At 44.9% G+C, this 11311-nt stretch overlaps 2 non-coding genes across 2 annotated transcripts; one reads left to right on the top strand and one right to left on the bottom strand.

The window, feature by feature from the left end:
• Positions 1-739: 739 nt before the first annotated feature.
• Positions 740-846, top strand: LOC131832829 (U6 spliceosomal RNA). The gene has a single exon (XR_009354191.1). It is a non-coding gene; the product is annotated as a U6 spliceosomal RNA (small nuclear RNA).
• Positions 847-10678: 9832 nt separating this feature from the next.
• Positions 10679-10785, bottom strand: LOC131832828 (U6 spliceosomal RNA). The gene has a single exon (XR_009354190.1). It is a non-coding gene; the product is annotated as a U6 spliceosomal RNA (small nuclear RNA).
• Between the last annotated feature and the right edge of the window lie 526 nt (positions 10786-11311).

Below are 11311 nucleotides of genomic sequence, written 5' to 3'. Positions count from 1 at the left end.
AGTCTTTTAGAAATCTAAAATATGACTTTCTATGGTTTGTGTTTCCATATTCCTTTATTGCCAGTTTGAGCAAATCCACATGCTTTGATTCAAAGGTAATAAATTCCTCTTATTTGGAAAAATGATGTTTATTTTTTTTCTGTCACCCCTAGCAGGTGGTTTCATTTTAGCACACTTCAGAGTTATAATATCATGCTTATTAAAAACAGTTATTATGATCTACATAGATGAATGAAACTTTTATTTTATTAAATTATTTGACAAAAAATCTGTTATTTTTAAAAATGTATTTCCTTTGAAGGTTATTTTAGAGAATTCAGAGAGGATATAGGGATGTGGTATTATGCAATTTTTAAGTAGGTATGAAATGGTTATTTATATGATTGTTTCTTTAAGGCTTATGTATATTGTCCATTATATGCTATAAAATATTTTGAAACTAAATTTAAGGTATGTTTTACATAGGATTTTTGATAGGAATTGGATTTACAGACGGTTTTCGGTAGTATGGACATTTTAACAATGTTAATTCTTACCATTCATAAATATGAGCTATCTTTCCATTTGTGTCTCCTTCAATTTCTTTATCAATGTCATAGTTAATGGAGTACAGATCTTTCATCTTCTTAGTTAAATCTATTCCTAAGTATTTTATTATTTTTGATGCTATTGTGAATTAGATTGTTTTCTTTATTTTTTCAGATAGTTCATCATTAGAGTGTTAAAATGCTCCTGTCTTGTGCTTACTTTGGCAGCACATATACTAAAATTGGAATGATGCAGAGAAGATTAGCGTGATCACTGAACAAGGATGACATGAAAAACTGGGAAGCATTCCATATTAAAAAAAATGAAACAAAACAAAATTCTTGTCTTTTATATATTGATCTTGTATTTGGCAGCTTTACTAAATTTGTTTATTCAAATTTTTTGGTGAAGATTTTAGGATTTTTTAACATGTAAGTTCATGTTATCCAAAAAAAGAAAATATTACTTCTTCTTTTTTTTTTTTTTTTTTTTTTTTTTTTGGAGTCTCTTATTTCTTTGTGTTCCTTGTTTCTCTGGCTAGGACATCCAGTACTATGTCAAATGAGAGTAGTGAAAGTGGACACACTTGTCTTTTTTCTGATCTTTAAGGGGAAAACTTTCAAACGTTTTTGATTGAATATGAGATTAGCTCTGGGCTTGCAATATGTGTTTTTTCTTTAATGGATTTTTTAACTTATTTTTTAAAAATTTTTATAAACATATAATGTGTTTTTATCCCTATGGGTACAGGTCTGTGAATCACCAGGTTTACACATTTCACAGCACTCACCATCACTCACATAGCACCTGCCCTCCCCAATGTCCATACCCCCACCATCCTCTCCCAACACACCTCCCCCCAGCAACCCTCAGTCTGTTTTGTGAGATTCAGTCTTTTATGGTTTGTCTCCCTCCCAATCCCATCTTCTTTTATTTTTCTTTTCGTACGCCCGAAACCGCCTATGTTGCATCTCCACTTCATCATATCAGGGAGATCATATGATAGTTGTCTTTCTCAGATTGATTTATTTCGCCAAGCATAATACCCTCTAGTTCCATCCACGTCATCACAAATAGCAGGATTTCATTTCTTTGGATGGCTGCATAGTATTCCATTGTACATATATACACCACATCTTATTTATTGATTCATCTGTTGAAGGACATGTAGGTTCTTTCCATAGTTTAACTATTGTGGATATTGCTGCTATAAACATTTGGGTGCATGTGCCCCTTCAGAATGCCACGTTTGTATCTGTAGGGTATATACCCAGTACTACAAGCACTGGGTCATAGGGTAGTTGTATTTTCAGCTTTTTGAGGCAGCTCCACGCTGTTTTCCAGAGTGGTTGCACCAGCTTGCATTGCCACGTACAGTGTAGGAGGGTTGCCCTTTCTCCACATCCTCGCCAGCATCTGTCATTGACTGACTTGTTCATTTTAGCCATTCTGAAAGGTGTGAGGTGGTATCTCATTCTGGTTTTGATTTGTATTTCCCTGATGCCGACTGATGTGGAGCATTTTTTCATGTGTCTGTTGGCCATTTGGATGTATTCTTTGCAGAAATGTCTGTTCATGTCCTCTGCCCATTTCTTCATTGGATTATTTGTTCTTAGGGTGTTGAGTTTGATAAGCTCTTTATAGATTTTGGATACTGGCCCTTTATCTGGTATGTCATTTGCAAATATCTTCCCCCAGGTAACTTCTGACAGTCATCTTTTGGCTTTGTTAACTGTTTCCTTTGCTGTGCAAAAGCTTTTTGATCTGATGAAATCCCAATAGTTCAGTCTTGCCCTTGCTTCCCTTGCCTTTGGCGATGTTCCTAGGAAGAAGTTGCTGCTGCTGAGGTCAAAGAGGTTGCTACCTGTTCTCTCCTCAAGGATTTTTTGGATTCCTTTCTCACATTATGCTTCTTCATCCATTTCCAGTCTATTTTCATGTATGGTGTAAGGAAATGGTCCAATTTCATTTTTCTGCATGTGGCTGTTCAAAGCCAGGGGCTCCTTCTCTTCTCCAGGGGCAGCATGCTGTGCCATCCCCACACTTGCTCCTGGGGAGCGCAGTGACAGACATGTGCAACCATGCTTCTCTCTCAGGCAAAGGGGATGCTAGGGCAAAGAGTATTTCGCTGCATACGTGTATCTACACCGTGCTACGGAGACTAGCTCAGGCAAGCAGCAGCATCCCCAAACCCAACTCTGATTTCGCAAAGAAAGCTGTGCTTTCCCAGGGGAGATGCCCAGGCAAAGAGGCTTTTGCTGTATGCGGGGTTTCTCCCACTGCGAGACTTGGCTCAGGCAAGCAGCAGCAGCCCGCAGAACATTTCTCAGCGAATGCTGTGATTTTGCAGAGGCTTTGGCTTGGAGCAAAGAGCACTTCGCCGCTGCTTCCTCAGCAAGGCTTCAGTCGCGTTAGGGAAGAAGAGCTGCAGGAGAGCTGGTGCCTCTTGGGCCTTGCTTTCCTGGGCTCCATCTTCGGGTCATGGGTTCACCCTGCCAGGCCGAACTAAGCAGACACAGCCACAACCGTGCAGTAACGTGCCTAGCCTAGGATGGCACTCTATGCACACTACCATCTCCAGGTATAGGCATCGCTTGGCCATTTACTCTGGCGCTCAGGCGGACTCGCAGAGTAGGCCAGTGCTTTCCCCACAGGAAAGGAGAGGTGACAGGATCCCTGCACACCGCCCATGCACTGAATAGGGAGCTTTGGGGGACTGTCCCCACTCCTTCCCCTTAAACCTTGTGCCTCCTCCAAGCTTCCACATCCTGTAGTAAGATGGCATCTGATGGCCAGTTCTTTCTGGGAGTTGTTTCTCGAGTTCAGGGTGGTGCCTGGTGGCAAGCCCATGTCTCCACCACGGACAGGTGGCCAAGTAGATGCTGTCTCCTTGGGCCCAAAGGTTCAGGACAGGCATGCTTTCTGCCCAGACTCCTTCCTCAGAGTGGAGCCCTTTCCCCTGCCCTAATCTTGCTCTCGTGTCTCCTTAGCAGACAGGCTTTTGTCGCTCTGCAGTGATAGACATGTCCCTTTCCTTAAGGCTCTTTCCACAGGCGCCACCGCGCTTCTCTCTCAGGCAGAGGGGATGCCCAGGCAAAGAGGATTTTGCTCCATGTGGGTTTATTACACCGTGCTGTGGAGACTAGCTCCGGCAAGCAGCAGGCAGCATCCCACAGACCCAACTCTGATTTCCCAAAGAATGCTGTGCTTTCCCAGTGGGAATGCCCGGGAAAAGAGGTTTTCGCTCTATGCGGGTTTCTCCCATCGTGGTGCGAATACTAGGCTAAGGCAAGCAACAAAAGCAGCCCGCAGAACCGACTGTGATTTCCCAGCGACTGCTATGCTTTCCCAGAGGATTTCAGCTTGGCGCGAACCGCACTTCGCTGCTGCTTCCTCAGCAAGGCTTTGGTCATTCGTTCTGTCGCGGCAGGGAAGAAGAGCAGCGGGAGAGCTGGTGCCTCTTGGGCCTTGCTTTCCCGGGCTCCAAGTTCGCGCCCAGGGTTCACCTTGCTAAGCCGGACTATCAGACACAGTCAAGCCCTGCAGCAGCGTGCGTGGCCTAGCATGGCACTCTATGCCTATTACCATCTCCTGGCGTAGGTAAGGCTTTGTCTCTTCCTCTGGTGCTCAGGCAGATTCGGTGTCTAGGCCAGTGCCTACACCACAGGAGAGCGGAGGCGACAGGATCCCTGCACACGGCCCGTGCACTGGGATGGGGAACTGTGGGGGACTGTCTCCACTCCTTCCCCAGCACATCCCTGCCACCCACAATGCTGCCACATCTTGGTGGAAGAGGGCATCTAACTGCCCGTTTCTCCATGGGGTTGTTTCTGCGAGTTCTGGGTATGGCACCTGGTGGCAAGCCCAAGTCTGTCCTTGGGACAGGTGGCCAAGGAGATGCTGTCCCCTTGGGACCAGAGGCACAGGACAGGCCTGCCTTCTGCCCAGACTCCTTCCTCAAAGTGGAGCACGCATCCATGCCCTAGTCGTCCTTTCATATCTCCTTAGCAGCCAGGCTTCGTCTCTCCGCACAGGGAGCGGGTGACATTTGTCTTGCCACCGGCCTGCTGTTTCTGCCAGGGCAGGCTCTCCTGCCTCCGGACCGTTTCCCGACCCCAAGGCCAAGGGCTCCTTCTCTTCTCTGGTGGCGACGTGCTGAGCCTTCCCCAGACTTGTTCCTGGGGAGCGCGGTGACAGACGTGTCCCTTTCCTTAAGGCCCTTTCAGATGTGCAACCATACTTCTCTCTTAGGCAAAGGGGTGCTAGGGCAAAGAGGATTTCACTCCATGTGGTTATCTTCCACCATGCTGCGGAGACTAGCTCAGGCATTCAGCTGCAGCATCCCACACATCTGATTCTGATTTCCCAATGAATGCTGTGCTTTCCCAGAGGAGATGCCACGGCAAAGAGGCTTTCGCTGTATGCGGGTTTCTCCCACCGTGAGACGGCTCAGGCAAGCAGCAGCAGAGCCCGCAGAACCGACTCTGATTTCTCAGCGAATGCTGTGCTTTTGCAGAGGCTTTGGCTTGGAGCGAACAGCACGTCATCGCTGCTTCCTCAGCAAGGCTTCAGTCGTGTCAGGGAAGAAGAGCTGCGTGAGAGCTGGTGCCTCTTGTGCCTTGCTATCCCGGGCTCCAAGTTCACATCCTGGGTTCATCCTGCCAAGCCGAAATAAGCAGACACAGCCTCGACCCTGCAGCAGCGTGCATGGCCTAGGATGGCACTCTGCTCACAATGCCATCTCTCGGCGTAGGCAAGGCCTGCCCTTTCGCTCTGGCGTTCAGGTGGACAGGGGACTAGGCCAGTGCCTTCCCCATCCTTGAGGAGACATGAGAGGATCACTGCACACTGCCCGTGCCCTGGGTTGGGGAGTAATGGGTAACTGTCCCTGTTTCTCCGGGACACCCCCTGCCTCCGCCAATGCTGCCACATCCTGGAGGAAGATGGCATCTGAATGCCCGTTCCTCCAGGAGCTGTTTCTGTGAGTTCAGGGCTGGGAGCTTGGTGGCAAGCCCACGTCTGCCCTCTGGACAGGTGGCCAAGGCGATGCTGTCCCCTTGGGACCAGAGGCACAGGAAAGGCCTTCCTTCTGCGCAGACTCCTTCCTCAGATTGGAGCACGCTCCCCTGCCCAATCGTCCCCTCGTGTCTCCTTAGCAGCCAGGCTTCGACTCTCTGCACAGGGAGCGGGTGACACTTTTCTTGCCACCGGCCCGCTGTTCCTGCCAGGGCCGGCTCTCCAGCTTCCCGACCCTTTCCCGACCACAAGGCCAAGGGCTCCTTCTCTTCTCCTGGGGCAGCGTGCTGCACTTTCCCCAGACAGGCTCCTGGGGAGCCCAGTGACAGACATGTCCCTTTCCTTAAGGCTCTTTCCACAGGCGCAACCAGGGTTCTCTCTCAGGCAGAGGGGATGCCCAGGCAGAGAGGATTTCGCTCCATGCCGGTTTATTACACCATGCTGTAGAGTCTTGCTCAGGCAAGCAGCAGCATCATCCCACAGACCCGGCTCTGATTTCCCTAAGAATGCTGTGCTTTCCCAGAGGGGATGCCCGGGCAAAGAGGCTTTCGCTCTATGAGGGTTTCTCCCGCCATGCTGCGAATACTAGGCTAAGGCAAGCAGCAACAGCAGCCCACAGAACCGACTCTGATTTCCCAGCGACTGCTATGCTTTCCCAGAGGTTTTCAGCTTGGCCGGAACGGCACTTTGCTGCACTTCCTCAGCAAGGCTTTCGGTGTTCACTCTGTCGTGTCAGGGAAGAAGAGCCGCGGGAGAGCTGGTCCCTCTTGGGCCTTGCTTTTCCGGGCTCCATGTTGGCGCCCTGGGTTCACACTGCCAGGCCGAACTAAGCAGACACAGCCACAACCCTGCAGCAGCGTGCGTGGCCTAGGATTGGCACTCAATGCACACTACCATCTCCCGGTGTAGGCAACGCTTGGCCTTTGGCACTGGCCCTCAGGCGGACTCGCGGATTAGGTCAGTGCCTTCCCCACAGGTGAGGAGAGGCGACAGGATCCCTGAACACCGCCCATTCACTGGAATGCCGAAGCTCCTTCTTCGGCAAACCCCCTGCCACCGAAAACGCTGTCACATCTTGGAGGAAGATGGCATCTGACTGCCCGTTTCTCGAGGGAGCTGTTTCTGCGAGTTCCGGGTATGGCGCCTGGTAGCAAGCCCAAGTCTGCCCTACGGACCGGTGGTCAAGGAGATGCTGTCCCCTTGGGACCAGAGGCACAGGACAGGCCTGCCTTCTGCCCAGACTCCTTCCTCAGAGTGGAGCACGTGTCCGTGCCCTAGTCGTCCTTTCATTTCTCCTTAGCAGCCAGGCTTCGTCTCTCTGCACAGGGAGCGGGTGACACTTGTCTTGCCACCAGCCTGCTGTGTCTGCCACGGCAGGCTATCCTGCTTCCTGACCTTTTCCCAACCACAAGGCCAACGGCTCCTTCTCTTCTCTGGGGGCGGCGTGCTGCACCTTCCCCAGACTTGCTCCTGGGGAGCGCAAGGACAGACATGTGCAACCACGCTTCTCTCTCAGATCTCAAATACACAACATAACCCTGCACATAAAGGAGTTGCAGAAAGAACAACAAGGAAAGCCTAAACCCAGCAGAAGAAGAGGAATAATAAAGATCAGAGCAGAAATCAATGAAATAGAAACAAAAAAACAAAGAAACAAAAACCACAAAACAACAACAACAACAACAACAACAACAGAAAAAAAAACAATAGAACAAATCAACGAAACTAGAAGCTGGTTCTTTGAAAGAATTAATAAGATTGATAAACCCCTTTCCAGACTTATCAAAAAGAAAAGGGAAAGAACCCAAATAAATAAATTCATGAATGAAAGAGGAGAGATCACAACCAACACTAAAGAAATACAAACAGTTATAAGAACATACTATGAGCAACTCTACGCCAACAAATTCAACAATCTGGAAGAAATGGATACATTCCTAGAGACATATAAACTACCACAACTGAACCAGGAAGAAATAGAAAACCTGAACAGACCCATAACCAGTACGGAGATTGAAACAGTCATCAAAAATCGCCAAACAAACAAAAGCCCCGGGCCAGATGGCTTCCCAGGGGAATTCTACCAAACATTTAAAGAAGAATTAATTCCTATTCTCATGATACTGTTCCAAAAAAAAATAGAAATGGAAGGAAAACTTCCAAACTCTTTTTTACTGAGGCTAGCATCACCTTGATCCCAAAACCAGACAAGGATCCCATCAAAAAAGAGAACTACAGACCAATATCCTTGATGAACACAGATGCGAAAATTCTCACCAAAATATTAGCCAATAGTATTCAACAGTACATTAAAAGGATTATTCACCTCTACCAAGTGGGATTTATTCCAGGGCTACAAGGTTGGTTCAACATCTACAAATCAACCAATATGATACAACACATCAATAAAAGAAAGAACAAGAACCATATGATACTCTCCATAGATGCTGAAAAAGCATTTGACAAAGTGCAGTATCCCTTCCTGATTAAAACTCTTCAAAGTGTAGGGATAGAGGGCACATATTATCAATATTATCAAAGCCATCTATGAAAAACCCACTGCAAATATCATTCTCAATGGAGAAAAACAATACTTTCCGCTGAAGTCAGGAACACGGCAGGGATGTCTGTTATCACCACTGCTATTCAACATCGTACTAGAAGTCCTAGCCTCAGCAATCAGACAACAAAAAGGAATTAAAGGCATCCAAATTTTGCCAAATTGGCAAAAGAGAAGTCAAACTATCCCTGTTTTCAGATGATATGATAATGTATGTGGAAAACTTAAAGGACTCCACTCCAAATCTGCTATAACTTGTATAGGAATTCTGTAAAGTGTCAGGATATAAAATCAATGCACAGAAATTGGTTGCATTTTTTTAAACCAACAAGACTGAAGAAATAGAACTTAAGGAGTGAATCCCATTTACAATTGCACCCCAAACCCTAAGATACCTAGGAATAACCCTAACCAAAAAGACAAAGAATCTATACTCAGAAAACTCTAAAGTACTCATGAAAGAAATTGAAGAAGACACAAAGAAATGGAAAAATATTCCATGCTCCTGTATTGGAAGAACAAATATTGTGAAAATGTCTATGCTACCTAAAGCAATCTACACATTTAATGCAATCCCTATCAAAATCCCATCCATTTTTTCCAAAGAAATGGGACAAATAATCCGAAAATATATATGGAACCAGAAAATACCTCGAATAGCCAGAGGAATATTGAAAAAGAAAGCCAAAGTTGTTGGCAGCACAATTCCAGACCTCAAGCTCTATTACAAAGTTGTCATCATCAAGATAGTAGGGAACTGTCCACAAAATAGACATAGATCAATGGAACAGAATAGAGAGCCCAGAAATACACCCTCACTCTAAGGTCAACTAATCGTCAACAAAGCAGGAAGGAATGTCCAATGGAAAAAAGACAGCCTTTTCAACAAATGGTGTTGGGAAAATTGAACAGCCACATGCAGAAAAATGAAATTGGACCATTTCCTTACACCATACATGAAAATAGACTGGAAATGGATGAAGAAGCATAATGTGAGAAAGGAATCCAAAAAATCCTTGAGGAGAGAACAGGTAGCAACCTCTTTGACCTCAGCAGCAGCAACTTCTTCCTAGGAACATCGCCAAAGGCAAGGGAAGCAAGGGCAAGACTGAACTATTGGGATTTCATCAGATCAAAAAGCTTTTGCACAGCAAAGGAAACAGTTAACAAAGCCAAAAGATGACTGTCAGAAGTTACCTGGGGGAAGATATTTGCAAATGACATACCAGATAAAGGGCCAGTATCCAAAATCTATAAAGAGCTTATCAAACTCAACACCCTAAGAACAAATAATCCAATGAAGAAATGGGCAGAGGACATGAACAGACATTTCTGCAAAGAATACATCCAAATGGCCAACAGACACATGAAAAAATGCTCCACATCAGTCGGCATCAGGGAAATACAAATCAAAACCAGAATGAGATACCACCTCACACCTTTCAGAATGGCTAAAATGAACAAGTCAGTCAATGACAGATGCTGGCGAGGATGTGGAGAAAGGGCAACCCTCCTACACTGTACGTGGCAATGCAAGCTGGTGCAACCACTCTGGAAAACAGCGTGGAGCTGCCTCAAAAAGCTGAAAATACAACTACCCTATGACCCAGTGCTTGTAGTACTGGGTATATACCCTACAGATACAAACGTGGCATTCTGAAGTGGCACATACACCCAAATGTTTATAGCAGCAATATCCACAATAGTTAAACTATGGAAAGAACCTACATGTCCTTCAACAGATGAATCAATAAATAAGATGTGGTGTATATATGTACAATGGAATACTATGCAGCCATCCAAAGAAATGAAATCCTGCTATTTGTGATGACGTGGATGGAACTAGAGGGTATTATGCTTGGCGAAATAAATCAATCTGAGAAAGACAACTATCATATGATCTCCCTGATATGATGAAGTGGAGATGCAACATAGGCGGTTTCGGGCGTACGAAAAGAAAAATAAAAGAAGATGGGATTGGGAGGGAGACAAACCATAAAAGACTGAATCTCACAAAACAGACTGAGGGTTGCTGGGGGGAGGTGTGTTGGGAGAGGATGGTGGGGGTATGGACATTGGGGAGGGCAGGTGCTATGTGAGTGATGGTGAGTGCTGTGAAATGTGTAAACCTGGTGATTCACAGACCTGTACCCATAGGGATAAAAACACATTATATGTTTATAAAAATTTTAAAAAAATAAGTTAAAAAATCCATTAAAGAAAAAACACATATTGCAAGCCCAGAGCTAATCTCATATTCAATCAAAAACGTTTGAAAGTTTTCCCCTTAAAGATCAGAAAAAAGACAAGTGTGTCCACTTTCACTACTCTCATTTGACATAGTACTGGATGTCCTAGCCAGAGAAACAAGGAACACAAAGAAATAAGAGACTCCAAAAAAAAAAAAAAAAAAAAAAAAAGAAGAAGTAATATTTTCTTTTTTTGGATAACATGAACTTACATGTTAAAAAATCCTAAAATCTTCACCAAAAAATTTGAATAAACAAATTTAGTAAAGCTGCCAAATACAAGATCAATATATAAAAGACAAGAATTTTGTTTTGTTTCATTTTTTTTAATATGGAATGCTTCCCAGTTTTTCATGTCATCCTTGTTCAGTGATCACGCTAATCTTCTCTGCATCATTCCAATTTTAGTATATGTGCTGCCAAAGTAAGCACAAGACAGGAGCATTTTAACACTCTAATGATGAACTATCTGAAAAAATAAAGAAAACAATCTAATTCACAATAGCATCAAAAATAATAAAATACTTAGGAATAGATTTAACTAAGAAGATGAAAGATCTGTACTCCATTAACTATGACATTGATAAAGAAATTGAAGGAGACACAAATGGAAAGATAGCTCATATTTATGAATGGTAAGAATTAACATTGTTAAAATGTCCATACTACCGAAAACCGTCTATAAATCCAATTCCTATCAAAAATCCAATGTTAGGGGCGCCTGGGTGGCTCAGTGGGTTAAGCCGCTGCCTTCGGCTCAGGTCATGATCCCAGGGTCCTGGGATCGAGCCCCGCATCAGGCTCTCTGCTCAGCAGGAAGCCTGCTTCCTCTTCTCTCTCTGCCTGCCTCTCTGCCTGCTTGTCATCTCTCTCTGTCAAATAAATAAATTAAAAATCTTTTTAAAAATCCGATATTATTTTTTTACAGAAGTAAAGAATCCTAAAATGTATATGAGAC

The sequence above is a fragment of the Mustela lutreola genome, chromosome 5, assembly GCF_030435805.1.
Source record: "Mustela lutreola isolate mMusLut2 chromosome 5, mMusLut2.pri, whole genome shotgun sequence".
Lineage (NCBI taxonomy): Eukaryota > Metazoa > Chordata > Mammalia > Carnivora > Mustelidae > Mustela > Mustela lutreola.
Note: the sequence above shows the minus strand (reverse complement) of the source record. Positions and strands in the feature narration are given on the sequence as shown.